The sequence below is a fragment of the Aedes albopictus genome, chromosome 1 (assembly GCF_035046485.1).
Source record: "Aedes albopictus strain Foshan chromosome 1, AalbF5, whole genome shotgun sequence".
Taxonomy (NCBI): Eukaryota; Metazoa; Arthropoda; class Insecta; order Diptera; family Culicidae; genus Aedes; species Aedes albopictus.
In genome coordinates, this window is record NC_085136.1 from 58,628,182 (window position 1) to 58,645,850 (window position 17,669).

Here is a 17,669-nt window from a genome sequence, read left to right on the forward strand (position 1 = left end):
ACATTGAATGCCGTTCAAATTGATTTAATTCAAATTTACAAGCGAACGAGATTTCAGCGCTTGACTCGTGAGTGCGAGATTTTGCATGAAATTCTCGCGCGTGAGAAAACGATGCAGAATCGCGTGCGAGTTTGCTCACGCAGGAGTAGTTCATGAGTGTGCTTTGGGTATGAGTTTACCAACACTGTTCCCCTAGGAACACTTTTTAAAGAGTTCCTCTTAAAATTCTTTCAGGAACTAATCCAATACTTCCTCCATGGACTGTTTAGGGATTCCTTAAGGAATGCCTCTAGGAATTGCTTCCGGGATTCCGCCTTAGATTTCTTCAGAAGCTTCTGCAGGGATTCCTCATGGAGTTCCTCCAATAACTCTTCTTAGAATTCCTTCAGGATTTCTCCAAGGATTCCATCTGCAATTTCTTCAGGAGTTCTTCCTGGGATTCCTACAGGAATTTCTCAAGGGATTCCTCCACGAATTTCTAAAGAAATTCCTCCAGGAATTATTCCAGGGATTTCTCTGGGAAGTGCTGCAGGGATTCCCCTAAACAATCAACCTGGGATTCCTTCAGAAATGCCTCTAGATATTCCTCCAGGAATTCTTCTAGAGATTCCTCCAGGAGTATTTCCAGAGATTCCTCCGTTAATCCTACAGGCATTTCTCTAGGATATCTTCCAGGAATTCCTCCATGGATTCCTCCAAGATTTTTGGCAGGGCTTCACTCGGGAATACCTTCTGTGATTCTTTCTGGAACTATTTATTTTAAAATTTTCTTCATAGATTCTTCCAAAAACTCTTCTTAAGATTCCTTCAGAATTTTCTCCTTGTATTCTTTAAGGAACTCCTCCAGGAAATAATTTAGTACTTCCTCCAGGAACTGTTTAGGAACTCCTCTTGAAATTGCTTCCGGGATTGCTTCTGGAGTTTCATCAGGAACTCTTCTGAGGATGCCTCCAGAATTTATCCAAGAATTCCATCTGCGATTTCTTCAGGAATTATTCCTGGTATTCCTCTACGGAGTTCTTAAGAGATACATCCACGTATTTCCTCAAGGCTTCCTCTAGGAATTTAATTTCATCTTGAGATTCCTCCAGAAATTCTTCTAGAGATTTCTCCAGGAGTTCTTCTGGAGATTCGTTCAAGAATTTCTACAGGTATGCCTCTTGGATATCCTCCAGGAATCACTCCAAAAATTCCTACAAGATTTCTTTTTCAAAGATTCCTCCAAAAAATCCTCCAGGTTTTCCTCAATGCATTCTTTCAGAACTTCCTCCAAGCATTCCTCCAGAGATTCCTCTAAGAATTGCTTCCGGAATTCTTCCAAGAATTCCTACAGAAAATTATCCAAGAAATCTTCAAAGGATTCCTCTAAGGATTTTTTCCAGAGACTCCTACAGGAATTCATCCAAAGATTTCTGAAGGAATTACTTCAGGGTATCCTCCAAGAATTCCACTAGGGGTTCTCGTAGGCATTCTTCCAGGAAATTTTCCAGGTATTCTTCCAGAAATTCATCCTTGGATTCTTGCAGAGATCCCTACTAACAAAAGTAGCTGCATAACAGCCCAACTAACATTTTTTGTGAATGTAAACGTCAACAAAGCGTCCTCAATACGGCTTGATGCTGAGTTACTGTGTTGTACATATAGATGGAAGCTTCTATGCAAGCCCTATACCAATGAATCTGGCGAACTTAATCAGCAAGTATATGCTGTGCGAGAAGCTTCTATGCCACCAAGTCATAGCTCTTTTCTCGGCTCCTATGTAACCAGTAACTGAATAACATCTTGAGAAGGCGCTCTCTCAGCCTTGTCACTGTTGGTTAATAATAGTTATACGGCATCCCCAAATTAATCGATTAAATATAATTAGGTTATGGATACCGTGAAGCAATACATGTGGAACTGGAATTATCACTTTTAAAATTGAATAATTAAAGTACTTGCCGCTACTTGGAATCGAACTCCCGATCTCCGTATCCACTGGTCCCGATGATGTCCTGGCTGCCACTCTGCTATATATAAATAACATGTAAAATAGCCCGTTTTGTTTTACTCCAGACAAGGCTTCATAATTGTGCTACAAGAAACCTTACCCAACTTCATCTTGCTGCAAAAGCTTGTGAAACGTCAAACGCAATAATGTTTACATTGAACAAGCTGTGTGGTTGTGCCAACAGATTCTTCTTCACAGCTTCTAGCTGAAAGAGTGTTCATTAAGCGGCTACGAAGCGCTGCTGTGTTGTGTTTTGGCAACATTACAAAACGTTCTGTATAAAAGCAGCTGTTGTAGTGGCTGGGACTCTTACTCGATTTGCACATCTTCCGACAAATCTTCCGGCATTGAATTAAAGTGCAATAAAAGCAACCCAAATAATTTCACAGCACAGAGATGGATAGCTGTAAAGAATTTGTGTAGTAGCTATATATCCCGCTTAAAGTTTGTTTTGACAATAATGTTTACATCCGACAAGCCGTGCTTCTAGCAGTAATGGAATCGCATAACGGCCTCTAAAGCGCTGCTGAATTGGGGATTTGTCGGTATAACGAATTGTACTGTATAGTGGCAGCTGTTTTGTTAGTGGGGACTCCTATTCGATGTGTTAAAGTTTTCACATCTTCCGGGAAATCTCCCGGAGTTGTAATAGAGTGGAGTAAAGGCAGCCCCAATGACAAGCAATGGATTTCTGAAAACCGAGTATGGTAGCTGTATGGTGCTTGTTTTGCAGTCGTGTATTAGCTTATGATTTATATTTGACTAGCTTTCCTTTTATTCAGCGTTGACTGCTTTTACTCGATGGTTACACAACAGAAAGCAAATGACTGAAGCTTATAGCGCTGAAAATGTTAGTTGGGAGCTTATGAAGCAAACGCTCTTGGAAGAAAGCTCGCTTAAGCTCTTATACAGCAAAAATTTTAGTTGGGATTTCACCAGGAATTTGTTCAGCGATTCCTCCAGCAATTCAACCAGATATTCCTCCCGAAATTCCTCCAGGTATTCTCCAGGAGTTGTTCCAGGAGTTGTTCCAGGAGTTTCTCCTGGAATTGTTTCAGGAATTCTTCCTGGGATTCCTTCAGAAATCCACGCAGGCATTCCTCCATGGATTTCATCCATGAATTTCTCCAGGGTCTCCTCTTCAGGGAAAAATCCTCCAGGAGCATCTTCAGGGATTTTTCCAGGGATTTTTGCACGAATTTCCCCTAGAATTCCCCCAAGGAGTCCTTCCGAAATTCCTTCGAGGATTTCTCCAGGATTTTTTTCCGGAAATTTCCCTAGAAATTCCTTTACAAATTTCTCATGGGAATTTCTCACAGAGTTCCTTTAGAGATTCCCCCAGATATTCATCCAATATTTGTTGCAATAATTTCTCCAAAAAATCTTTCAGGAATTTCCTTGGGAATTTCTTCAAGGATTCCTGCAGAAATTCTCGAAGGAAAACCTCCAGAAATTCCTCCAGGCATTTCTCCAGGTTTTAATCCAGGAATTTCTCCAGGAACTCCTCCAGAAAATTCTCCAGGAATTACCCCAAGAATTTCTTCAGAAATTCATTATTACTCAAGGAATTGATCCAGGAATTTCCCCTGCACATCCTTCCGAAATTATGTCAGCAATTTCTCCAGGAATTTTTCCTGAAAATCTTCTGGGAATTTTTTCAGAAGTTTTCCAGAAAATTCTCCAGGAATACCCTCAGGATTTGTTCAGGGATTCCTCCAGGCAGTTTTCCAGGAATTTCTCTTGATATTCCTTCATGAATTGCTTCAGGAATTCCTCCAAGAAGATTTCTCCAGGAAATTTAACAGAAGTTCCTCTAAGGATTCTTCCAGCAAATCAACTTGGGGTTTTTTCAGAAATTCTTGCAGGAAATTCTACAGAAATACCTTCAGTAATTTTTCAGGGATTCCTCCAGGTATTCCTTCAGGAATTTCTCTAGAGATTTCTCCAGGGATTTCTTCACAAATTTCTTCAAGGATTTATCCAGAGATTCCTTCAGGAATTCCTCCAGAAATTTCGCCAGAAATTCATCCAAAATTTTCTCGTGGGTTTTTTTTAGAAATTGAAAAATAATATAAATCTCCCAGAATTCCTCTGGAGATTTCGCTAGAAGCTTATCCAGTAATTCTTTCAAGAATTCCTCTAGAGATTCTTCCAGGAATTCCCAAAGGAATACTATAGGAATTCCTCCAGGCATTGCTCTAGGATTTTATACAGGAATTTCTCCAGGAACTCCTCCAAGAATTCCAGCAGAAATTACCCCAGGACATCCTTCATAAATTTTGTTAGCAATGCCTCTAGAGATTCCTCCAGGCATATCTCCAGTAATTTCTCCTGAGATTCCATCAGAATTTGCTTCAGGAATTCCTCCGAGATATCTGCACGAATTTCTCCAAGGATTTTCCCATGGATTCCTCCAGGAAATCCTTCTAAGATTGCTCCAGGAAATCCTCCAGAAGTTCCTCCAAAGATTCTAAGGATTTCTTCAGAAATTCTTCCAGGAGGAGAAACTCTTGGAAAACCTTCAGGAATTTTTCAGGGATTCCCTTAGGTATTTCTCCAGAGATTCATCCACAAATTTCTTCAAGGATTCCCCAGGGATTCTTCAGGGATTCCTTCGAGGATTTCTCCAGGAGTTCCTCTAGAAATTCCGCTCCAGGAATTTCTCAAGGGATTTTTTTTTAGATATAGAAATATAAATTTTCAAGAATTTCTCTGGAGATTCCTCTAGAAATTCATCCAGTAATTCTTACAAGAATTTCTTTAGAAATTTCTCCAGCAATTATCACAGGGACACCTCTAGGAATTCCTCCAGGCAATTATCCAGGAATTCCTGCAGGATATACCCCAGGAGTTTCTTCAGGAACTCCTCCAGGAAATTCTCCAGGAATTGCTCCTGGACATCCTTTAGAAACTATGTCAGCAATTCAGGAAATCCTTAAGGGATTTCTTTAGACATTCTTCATGAATACTTTGGGGCTGTCCATAAACCACGTGGTCATTTTTTTGGGACTTTTCAAACCCCCCCCCCCCCCGCGTTGGCATTAGTCCATACAAAAATTTTTATTTGTCCATACAAAATGGTCATTGGCCGAACCCCCCCCCCCTCATGACCACGTGGTTTATGGACAGCCCCTTTTAGGATTTTCAAGGGATTCCTCCAGACATTCCTCCAGGAATTCTTTCAGAGATTTATCCAGGAATTGCTTGAGGGGTTCCTGCAGGTAATTCTCCTCGAATTTCTTCCGGGATATTCCCAGAGATTCCTTCCGGGGATCCTCCAGAAATTCCTCCAAGGTTTCTTCCAGGAAATCCTCCTGGAATTTCTCAAGGGATTTTTTTCAGAAATTTCTTCAGTAATTCCTCCCAGAATTCCTCTGGAGATTTCTCCAGTATTTTTTTCCAGGGATTGCTCCAAGAATTCATCCAAGAAGTTTCTCCAGGAAATTTTTTAGGATTTCTTGTTGGGTCTCATTCAATCATTCTTCCAGGAATTACGTCATGAATTTGTTCAGAAGTTTCTCCAGGCATTTCTCCAGGATTCTCTCTAGAGATTTTTCCAGGAATTGATTCAGGGATTCTCCCTGGAATTCCTTCAGAGATTTCTCCAAGAACTCCCCCAAGGATTTTTTAAATTTCTCTTAGATTTCCTCTAGGGATTCCTGAAAAGATTTATTTTGATTTTTTTCTAGGGATTCCTCCCATAATTTCCCATAATTCCCAGAACTTCCTCTAAGGAATTCTCCAGAAATTTATCTAGAATTTCATCTAGGATTTCCTCATGAGATCTCTTCAGATATTTCTCTAGGAATTCGTCTCATAATTTATACAAGAATTCCTCCAGGTATACTTTCAGAAATTCTGCCAGGGATTCCTCCGGGAATTTCTCCAGGAATTCCTCCAGGGATTCATTAGGGCTTCCTCCAGGCATTCCTGTAAGAATCGCTCCAGGGATTTATCCAGAAAGTCTTCCAGGGACCGCTCCGGGAGTTCCTCGAATTATTTCTTCAGAAATTCCTCTCAGTTTCTCTTCAAAAATTCATTCAGGAGTTCCTTCAGAAATTTTAGAAATCCTTCAATCATCTTTTCAGAGATGCACCCAAAAACTTCTCCAGGTTTACCTGATGATTTAGTTTTGATTATTTCAAGGATTTCTGAGGAATTCCTTCAGCGAATAGTATTTAAAGATAATTAAAAAACGACTCATGCAGGAACCAGGAAATTCTAGTCCTAAAAATTCTTATTCTTCCAGAAATTGCTCTCCGCTACCAACACCACCTTGAATCATGTAGATCAGGCGAGTTTTTTAACGTATTGTTTAAAATACAACTGTGTGACTGATGAAGGGTTAAACAATGCTTTTAAAATATAATGTTATTATATTCAATTTCATCGTATTGCGTATAGATATAGAGGCTAGTAGGCAGAAATTTGCTAAGAGTGCTTGCCCCCCCCTGACCGAAAAGCTGGCTACGCCCTTGCTCTTTCGTATTCCTTCTCGGGAGGAATCCTTTAAGGAATCACAGCAGGAATCCCGGAAGGAATATCGAATACAATTCCTTAAAGAATCCATTCAGAATTTTCTAAAGCAATCGTTGCAGAAGACCTTGAAGAAATCTCAGGAACAATCCTAGCAGAAACCCCGGAAGGAACATCTGGGAAGATTTCCGAGAAATATGTCTGAATAAACCCCGGAAAGAATTGCTGAAGGTATCTCGAGAAAATTTCATCTTACTTAATCTTCCATCCCATTTCTTCACTCTACTATTCACCTATCATCATCAAGGTTTCCTTAAGGAAAATTCCATCCCAACTGAATTGTTCATCTGAAACGCTCACAATCACGCGAACATGAGAATATTTTTTTTTCAGCTAAATTGTAATGAGTACAAAATCATCACGCTACAACATATGACACAAATCACATGTACTACAAAATCGCTGGTTTAGAAAAGAATATAATATTTGTTTTTTTTTTTGAAATTCCATCGGCAATTCCTATATTCCTTCTACTTTTTATTTTGAAACTGCTTCGACGATTCTATTGATTCCATCAGTAGTTCTTTTAGAATTTCTTCGGCCATGCCTTTGCGATTTCATTAGGTAATTTCCTGGCTAGCTTCTGCGGCAAAAAATTTGGGAACTTATCGTAAATTTCTTTGCAAATTCCTTAGAAACTCTATCGGTAAGTTTATCACGTATGTGCCTGACCCTCTTTTTGCTCCCAATTTCAAAAGTTCAAAATTCTGATTCACAGCCGTTTCTCAGTTGATAACAAAATCCTTCTAGTTTATGGAATCGGGATCATGGTTTCGGATTTTCCCGTTCTCCGGATTTATGGCCGGAAGTACTGGGGTTACCTCCTTACCAGATAGAGGTGCAACCTATAATTCACCTTCGAAAACTAGCTTGCGGCATTCCAAACTTCATGATTTTGCAAAACAAGAGTATTGGATGATGTTTCTAGAAATTCCGGAAACAATGGCCACTTCTTCGAATGTTCCGGAAACGTGGGTCCCTACGGAAGTGGTCACTTTCTAACCTAGCTTGTAAGCTATCATACTTCTTGATTTTGCAAAACAAGAGTGTTCAACCATGTTCTAAAAATTTTGGATACACAGGAACACCAGGTTTGCGGAACATCCGGAGACGTGACCTGTGTATCCAAAATTTCTAGATATATGGTTCAACACTCTTGTTTCAAATCATGAAGTTTGATAACTTGCAAGCTAGGTTTAAGAACCGGTCAGAATGTGGCCACTTCTCTGGGGGCACCAAGTTTCCAGAACATCCGGAGAAGTGGCTAGTGTTTCCGGAATCTCAAGAAACATGACCCAATACTCTTGTTTTGCAAAATCATGAAGTTTGGAATGCCGCAAGCTAGTTTTCGAAGACAATAAAAAAAAGTTCGCATGGTATGTAACTTTTTACCATCCTTTCCAAGAATTGTTCCAGAAATTCCTCCAGTTAGTTTTTTTCACAAATTCCTCTAGAGACTCCTCCAAAAGTTTATCCACGGATTGTCAGTAATTCCTCCCTGAAATTCTTCTAAAATTCGTCCAGGGATTCTTTTAAAATTTACACTAGATATTTATTCCGAAATTTCTCCGTAGGTTATTTTATAAATCCTTCAGAGATCCCTTCAGCCATTATTCAAAAAAATCTACTCAATGCTTGTCCTCAAGGGATACTTTTAAAAAATCTTCGGAAATTTTCTTAAGGAATTTCTTGACAAATGAGTCCAATAATTCCATCACGGGAAACACGAAAAGAAATGTTCCCAAAGTCCCAAGTGTTGTAACTCGAACAGAACCACCCACCCATCATTTAAATCGAGGTGACAGGGTCCAATGCAACAATCGCTGTGCGAAACTCAAAAGCAACCGACGTTTTACCGTGTGATAAATATTGAGTCCTGTTGAAGATCCCAACCACAGAATCGAAACGTTGGCAATGATCTGAAACAATCAACACTTCTCTGTCACTGAAATCCAAACAAATACCATAGTATTACGAGTAATACCGCGTTAAATATGAATTCAAAGATTACTTCAAAAATGTTTCGAGGGATTCTTTTACAAAAACTTCCATGGGTTGCTTAAGAAATACATACCTTCAAAAGTTGGAAAACCATCAATTGATTTTCACAATAACTCCTCCGTGGATGATTTCAGTAATCTCTACAGGGGTTCGTTGTAAAATATTCCACGAAATCATTCAGAATTTCTTCCAGCGAGTCCTTCAAAAAATCTTCAAGGGTTTTCTATTTTAAATCTTTTATAGATTGCTTTCCAAATTCCTCTAAAGTTTAAATTCTTCCTGATATTCTTTTCCTTAAGAACCTATCCCAGATATTCTATCTTGCATGATTGTTACAGTATATCCTCCTTGAATTTCCATAAAACAATATCCCAGAGGTACCTTCAGAAACTTATTCAGGATTCCTCTATGAAAACTGCCAATGGGCTTTCTGAAAACTCTTTCATGGATTTTTTTTTCTTTAGAAATTCCTCCGGAGATTCTTCTTAACAATCTTCTACGGAATCCTTCATAAATTCTTCCAGCGAAAGTTCAAATAGAGACTGAACTGAAGACATAACGTCGAAAAACAAACCGTCGTTTTCCAAACGCATGGCTGAATTAATTGGCGAATCTAGCTTTTTCTTTTTTCTCACTCATCCTCCTTGATAAACACAAGAAAGAGCGGGATGCAAAGGGGTGCTGCGGCCCTGAGTTCGAAAACGAGAAGGAAAAGAATTACAATAGACCCTTCTTTTCGACTTCCCAAAAAAGGCTGGTGATTTTCGTGGATTTGGCAGATTTTATGCTCCACAACTAATGCTCCGATTGGCCCGAAATGTTTACTGTAGGTCGTGTAGGATGAAGTTATGCATTGTACCATCCTAATTTTATTGGAAATTTTTCTAAAAATTTTAGGATTTCTCAATTTCCCAATAAATTTGCAGATTTCTCAAATTCAAACAGTGTGGCGCAAAAACTGTATTCAGATAATCGAAAGATATTATGTTCAGCTTCATAATAATGCAAACAGATTCAAAATTAGTCACTACATCGCGAAGTATTTGAATTTTAGTAAACTTCATATAGTCTAGTCTTGCATGCACTGCACATATACAGCCATCCATTGAAGGAATCCTGGTAGAAAATGGCAAACGATAGCCAATGAGTGGGGACATATCGTAAAACCCACTTAGCTTATTGAAAAATATTAACGTGAAAGTTGCTGGGAGTGACGTTGCTAAGAAGATAAATGTCACTCCTTTGTCTCCAGGAATGGAACACAGGTATTTAGTCTGTGTCCTGGTCCTTGTACTTAGACTTAAGCACTTTGGCTCACATTCTGAACTCTCTCTGAAACAAAATGCTATCTCCTTGTGGTGGAGGAGATGCGGCTCTACGAAAAATCACTTTTTATAGATTTTAAACGCCCCACAACAGAAAGGAAAGAAGCTTGAATCGATGTCACCAATGATTCTGGAAACTACAAACCCTCAGTGTTATTGGTAAGTTCTCCTGAACGCTACAGTGTAAACCGGATTATTTTCTTCAGCTTGTTTACGGCAGAGCTTTCCAAGGGCAGGCACTTCTTAGATGTCGCTGCCCCTTTCCGCCGTCTAAGACACTTTCCGTGTTTCGATGCAATGCACCACTTTATATATACTGGGATTATAGCACTACTAATCTTTAGTGCCACACGATCTAATCAAAACTTTGTTGGATTCACTCTTGCACTACAATAATTTTGCAAAACGAATTTACGATTTGCCAGGCCCATAAAGATATGTAAAAAAAAATACCCAAATTAATCCATTTACCGGTGACGGCGCCTTTCTCGTGCCTTCGAAAAACAATATCAACAAAACTCAAGTGACATGCTGATGCATATTGCACTTTCATACGTTTAACAAAAATCCATTTCATGGCACGATTGGCCATATGGTTTGGATATTTGAGCCTTAAACTCTTACAAAATGCCGCAACCCTGGATTTTGAGCCGCCATTTTGGATTAGAATCGCCATATTAAACATTCTGGTTGCCATTTTCAGACTCCAGACTTGCTCCCCATTGCAAGTATACCCATATTCAATTAATGTAGAGCCTAAAGCTCCAATAAACAGCCGCCATCTTGGATATTGAACCGTCATCTTGAGTATTCTGGTTGCTATTTTTGGACTCCGCAAACCCTCCCTATACCAAATATACCCATATTGAATGCTTTATAAGCCTAAAACACAATTGAAAAGGCACCATCTTGAATTTTGGGACGTCATCTTAGATTGTAGATCGCTATCTAGGATATTCTGGCCACCATTTTTGGACTCCGGACATATTCACCTTTCTATATATACCCATATTTCATGGGTTTCAAACTCAATTAAATAACCACCATTTTGAATTCTGAGCCGCCATATTGGATTTTAGGCTGCCATCTTGGATATTGTGGTCGCCATTTTTGAACTTCGGACATCGTCACCATACCAAATATACCAATATTTCATTGTTCTAGAGCCTAAAACTCAACAAAACAGCCGCCATCTTAAATTTGGAGCCGCCATCTTGGGTTTTAGGCCGCCATCTTGGATATTGTGGTTGCCATTTGTTGAGTCCAGAATTCTTCCTCATACCAAATATACCCATATTCAATGATTTTAGAACCTCAAACACTATTAAACAGCCACCATCTTGAACATTAGGCTGCCATCTTGATGTTTGGGCCGACATCGTGCAATTTCTGGCCTCCAGTGTTGATCTCCGCACAAAATTCGTCAACCATGCTAAGGGTAACAAAAATCATCGCAGTTTGATTTGTCGTATGATGGGGCTTGGTTCAGTTTTATATACGGCCGGTTCAACTGGTGCGGTGCTGGTCCGGATCACTGAAATGGCCATAACTCCGGAACGGGATTACCTTTTTTGAGAATTCCTCCAGCAGTTTCTTCTGAAAGATCTTCAAGTTTATTCTGTGATTTTTTCAAGGAGTTGTTGCTGGGATTCCTCAAGAAGTTACTTGGAATCTTTCTTGGATTATTCCAGAAGCTCGTTCGGGGATTCCCTCAGGAGCTCCTTTACGAATACCTCCTGAAATTATTACAAGTTTTATTTTTGTGTTAAATGTTTTATTTTAACTTGTTAATATTCCCCTAGTATTAATGCACATTTATAGGGCTCTGGCAGAATGGAGGCCCGCAATCCTATTTCGATTGCCAACATTCAGGCCATTTCAGGCTGCGAATAAGTATGGTATGTGGGGGCAAGATGGGTCAGGGGGCAAGATGGGTCAGTACCGTTTTCAATCGCACAATATATGTTTTGAATCTTTCAATAATTTTCCCAGATGAACGACGGGGATACACAAAAAAGTGGTATATTGTTTTGAAAATTCTAAACGTTCCTCGCACAGAAAAAAATAAAATATTTTTTTCGTTATACTCCTTATGCTATACATTCCATATAACTACGTGTATTGTGTAGACGGGGCAAGATGGGTCACCCTAATTTTTCGGTATGTTTGCATAGTTTTTGAAAATGTTTTATTTTTCATGGAAAGCCTATTCTGTGACCTACACTATCAAAGCGATGAGAGCACTGAAAATTTGAGAACATATTTTTTAAATTTTCCTTCAAAAAATATAGGTTTTCAAAGTCCGTTTATGGCTACCCGAACAAAAATCTTCTAGTTCTGAGAATAATCTACCGATATGTATCAACACTTTCTTCATGTAATCTGTACATGTATGAAGCTTAGATGTATAGAGAAAAACTAGAAGATATAGTATTTTTTGTTGGAGGAAAATCGAGTTTTCTAATAGCTGACCCATCTTGCCCCCGTTAAAATGAGGTGGGGCAAGATGGGTCATGTTTTGAAAATTGTTTGTCAAGAAGCAGGTTTCAAACTTTATTACCTTTTTATACTCTTATATCATAGCTGACTAGTGTATCTGAGAATCGTGGTAGAATACAGAGAAATGCGATTTATATTTAGAAAGTTATAGTGATCCATTTCTTAGGTGACCCATCCTGCCCCCACTTACCTAGAGATGTAAACCTTTCCCTGGTACAGACTTCAAGTTAAAGAACTCTAGTGATGAAACCCGAATCGGGATGCCCTCTTAGGATTAGAAATTCTTAGACAAAACCCAAGCTATGAAGGCAACCTGCCAGAGAAAATACGATTACAGGATTGACTGATGGGACCTTAAACATTAACCCTCGAGCAATCGCGTCTTAGACTACCTGCAGTGACGCCGCGCTCACGCTGTGTACCACAAGCGTACATTTTTCATGGTGCGTGTACTCAGAACACGACGTGACAACTCCCGGGTTAATGAAACCTCGTCATCCTGTCTTCGGAAATTGTTATCCACTAGGGTAACAGGGCAAAATTTATGTTATATCACAGACAAACAGACGTAACACTTAGAGGAAATTCACACTCAATATTTTTGCCCTGTGTCTTTTTCACAAGCATATTGCCATCTGTTGGTAGAAGCGCGCGAGACACTGTCGGCCATGATGGATTTCGATTTGACGTTTGTCTAACACGCACACTACTACATAACTCGTCTGCAATTTTCGTTTGCATCATTCAGCAACGATTGCGCGAATCAAATGAAATTTGAATTGATCGTTAAATACATGTGCCAAGTCGTTTGGAAGAGTGTTACGTCTGTTTGTCTGTGGTTTTGTGTTGTATATGTCTGTATGCGATGTCCTTCCTATCATGATTTTATTAAGAGCCTTCTGGGATTTTCAAAGAGTTTCTTAAGATTCCAAGGGTCTTTCCAGAATTCCCTCAGAAGTTCCCTCTGTGATTCTTCCAGAAGCTTTTTTTCTGAAATTCCTGAGGAAGTTCCGTCTGGCATGCATCCAGAAGTAGTAGGAATCCTTCAGGAATTAGTTTTGTGATACCTCAGGAGTTCCTTCTGAGATTTCTTTAAAGGTTTCTTCAGTGAATGGGAATGAATGTCTTCAGAAGTACTTTTACTAGAACGAAATCCTGGAGAAATATAACCTCAGAAGGAGCTTTTGAAGGAAACCCAGAACGAGCATCCGGAGGAATTTATTTAAACAATACTGCTGGAAATATTCCATAAAAAAATGCTGAATGGAGGGGAAACGCCAGGATGCAATCCCTGAGTAATCCTGGAAGGAGATCCTAAACTAATTCTAGAATAAGTTCTAGGCGGAATCCTTCAAGAAGTTTTTTTTTCTGGACGAATTCTTGCAATTATTAAAAGAATGTCTGGAAGGAACTTCTTAAGCAATCCCGGAGAGAACTCCTGGAGGAAACCTGGGATAAATCCAGAAAAAATTCCTGAAAGGAAGGACTTTCCCACAAGGAACTTTTGGTCTTATCTCCGGAGAAAATCCTGAAGGAATCCCAGATGAATTGGGATTGAGAAGTCCCAAAAAAATGACCACGTGGTTTATGGACAGCCCCTTATAGAATAGCACATTTCTAAAAAGATATCAAATAGATAAACACCAACAACTTGTCAGTTTTCGCCACTTCAATTTTTTCCAACATAAACCGCCAAGTTTTATAATCCAGTTCTTGACAGTGTAAAAATCATCCATTTCGGCACGTTCCAGCATCCATCGACGATCCCGATGACAGCAATTCAATATAGAAAGAAAAAACGACAACACTTTTCTATTACTTTCGAACTTCACACTACCTACATATATTGAAGACGGGTGGGAAATCAAACTTCCTCTACCATGCATTACTTCAAGTGTGCCCAACAACCTATCCACGTCCACTCACATGACAGTAGTTGACTGTGCGTTGCGAAAAAGTTTGCAAACGAATGAAATTCACTTTTTTCTGTGTGTCCCTTGGCGCGCGTACTTCAGCTTCGCATATACGGTAGGTACGTTGGTACACGTGACCTGCCTTCGAATAAGGACCCCGGTTTAACACTTCTCGCTTACTTTGATCACGGTGGTGTTTCCCGCATGATTTTCTACCAGTGCTTCCAGTGAGATGCTGACACGGTGCAAATGTCTACTTTGGTGAGTTATTTTAGGGGCAGCTTCTGAGTGTTGGATTTGGATGGAATGGATTGTAGTGGGTGTGTTTCTTAGGTCAAAAGAGAGGGAAAAAACTTCTCCTGAATAAGTTTCTCGCAGGGTGTTTGGCGCTGAATTTTAATGAGCTCACTTGTTTCAGTGTTTCGGAAGGGTAAGTTAAGGTTGAAAACTGTGGAAAGTGTTAAATTTCCCCAGAAATGGCGCTTTTAGTTATTCGCTATTTCCTACCTATATGGACTACTTTAATCAAAATTGTTATTGCAACATTTTCATACCGTACACTGCTAACGGTGTAGAAAGAAGAAAACTTTTGAAACAATTTTTATCACAAAGTTCTTTCATTTGCTTTCTTCCTCGACGCATCCGGTTCACTCTACTAACCAAAACTAAAAGTTTCTTCTCCTTTCAAACAACTACCGCCTAAGTGGATTTCCTGATATCTCCCTTTAATGGAAAATCCAGTTCCGGAACAGCTTGCCACGTTAACTTTGTGGTTTGGTGGTATTCAACCGGGAGGTTAACCAATTTGAAAATCCTGCAGAAGGCACCGCATCGTCCCTCAATAATCCCCATAATTAACTCTAACCTCAAAGCTTTTATTCGTCCCACTCACCCATAAAACCAAGCAACCCATTCCTCCCACGCACGCTAAATTTGATCCATTCAAAAGTCGTAAAATTTCCAAAAATACTCACAGTATGTCGCCGTCGTCAACCGATCGATGGTGTCCTGCTTTAGTTTCGAATTCTTCTTGCCCATTATTGCTGCTTCTGTTGCTTCGCCGTGTATTGGCCGCGGTTTCCTCGGGTCTTCTCGCTCCCTCTGCTCACTCCAAACTACCCAAAACGGCGCACAAACACCCACTTACACACACTGAAAACCCCTCGATGAAAATTTTCCACTTTTCCGAACACTAAAAGCTACGGTGTAATCTCTGCTCTCTCTTCTCTGATTCTGCGGCGGATTCGATCCGGGCGGTGGTGGGACGGGTTACTTTGATGCTCTGGCAAACTATTTCGGCGCACTACAGGATTGTGGGAAAATCACACAGATAGCCGTGCAAAATAAAACTATGAGGGGACGAGGGGTTGGACACTCTTCTGGAGGTGGGGTGGACGTTCGATGGGTTTCACCACCGGCGATGACACATGGCACTCTTGGATGTCATTCCTGTGAATGAAAATATAAAAAGGAAAAAAAGTCAACTTTAGTCGGTAATTTCACGGTTTCAGTTTGGAGTTTGAGACTCAAAAAACGAAATTTCGATAGAATGTTCGGAGGGTCAAGTCACATTACCAATCATCTCAGTTCGACGAATTGAGATGATGCCTGTATGTATGTGCGTATGTATGTATGTCTGTGCGCAAAATAAATTTACTCACTTTTAAGGCACTTCCCATTGGCCGATTTTTCGGATCATAGCTCGAATCGAACCGGAATTTTACCGCATTGTTTGCTAGTGAAAATGATCCGGATCGGTCAAGGCATTCCGGAGTTATGGCCATTTCAGTGAACCGGACCAGCATCGGTAGAACTGGCCGTATATAAAGCTGAACCAAGCCCCATCATGCGACACATCAAACTGCAGCGATTTTTGTAGGCTTCAGCATGGTTGACGAATCAACACTAGAGACCAGGAATTCCACGATGTCGGCCCAAAATTCAAGATGGCAGCCTAATATTCAATATGGCGGCTCCAAATTCAAAATGTCGGCTGTTTAATAGAGTTTTTGGCTAATCCACGCTATATAGGTATATTTGATATGGAGAAGATATCTCAGGTCCAAAAATGACGACCAAAAAATGGCGGTCTTAAATCCAAAATGGCGGCTGTTGAATCTCCATGTAGGTTCTAAAGCCATTCAATATGAGTATATTTGGTATGAAGAAGATGAAGTCCGTTCTCTCTGAATTTGGATACAATTTTCGGCACGAGTCATTAAACACTTTGCGGACAATAAAATCCCCCGGAGGAACTTTAATTCCAGTGAAAACTTGATGACTTTGTTGTTGTCGATATACGATGACTGTGCTGCCAGCTGGCATAGCTGTGCGGCACGCATACCACACTCAACGTGTGTGTACGAATGCGAGTGTATGTTCATGTGACGCAGATGATGACGATTGTGGAATAATTATTGTGGTAGCAGTTTACGATTGCGGTTGAGGTGATGCAACAACGGGTATTAACAAATTAAACCGGTAATCCAAGTGTAATTAAAAGTTGATTACACAACAGCTTCGTGCTGGCTGGAACGGCGTCCAGGCGTACGTTGTGGGACGTGAGTTTGTTGCAATTATTGAAAATCGATTACATTTAGAATAGTTGTTTTGAACTTATGATAATCTGAGGCAATGCACACATAAGAAAACCAGAAACCAAGCTGATTCGAATGCGAATACCCGGAACATCGAATACTTATATTACAATATTAAAAATCATAAGATCAGAAAAAAAAAACAGAAGAACAAAAGCTAGAAAAAAAACAAAGCAAGATATAAAAAATAACATTCGAAACATATAGGGTTTGTCAGGAATTTCTCCAGAGCTTTCTTTAGCGATTCCCACAGGAATTTCCCCGGGAATTCCTCCTAAAATTTATCACAGAATTTGTCCAGGAGTTCATCAAAAGATTCCTCCAGAAATAGCTTCAGGCATTCCTCAAAGAATTCCTCCTGGAATTACCCCAGGAATTATTCCATGAATTCCTGGAAATCGTACAGCAATTTCTCCTGCAATTTTTTCAAGGAATTGCTTAAGGAATTCCTCCAGACATTCCACCAGATTTTCATTCAAAAATGTATCCAAGAATTCCTCCAGGAATCCCTCGAAGAATTTATCCATGGATGTCTCCAGGAATTCTTCCAAAAACATTTAAAGGAATTTCTCCAAGAAGAACTTCTCCTGGAATTCCTTATGGAATTCCTTCAGAATTTTCTTCAGCATTACCCTAACAAATACTTCAGGCATTTTTCAGAAATTCTTCTAGGATTCTTTCCAGGGATTCCTCCAGAAATTCATCCAATAATTTCTGCTCCAGAGCTTTCTTCAAAAATTTTCTCAGATATTCGTCCAAGGATTCAATTAGAAATTCCTCTAGGAGTTCTTGGAGGAATTCCATGAGG

The 17,669-nt window shown here is 39.7% G+C and overlaps 1 long non-coding RNA gene across 1 annotated transcript in view; it reads right to left on the reverse strand.

The window, feature by feature from the left end:
• LOC134284960 (uncharacterized) overlaps window positions 1-15,710 on the reverse strand; it is a 241,904-nt gene extending 226,194 nt beyond the window's left edge. Inside the window, exon 1 of the long non-coding RNA XR_009996031.1 lies at window positions 15,239-15,710. This is a non-coding gene — a long non-coding RNA (uncharacterized LOC134284960). The remainder of the gene's footprint in view (window positions 1-15,238) is intronic.
• Between the last annotated feature and the right edge of the window lie 1,959 nt (window positions 15,711-17,669).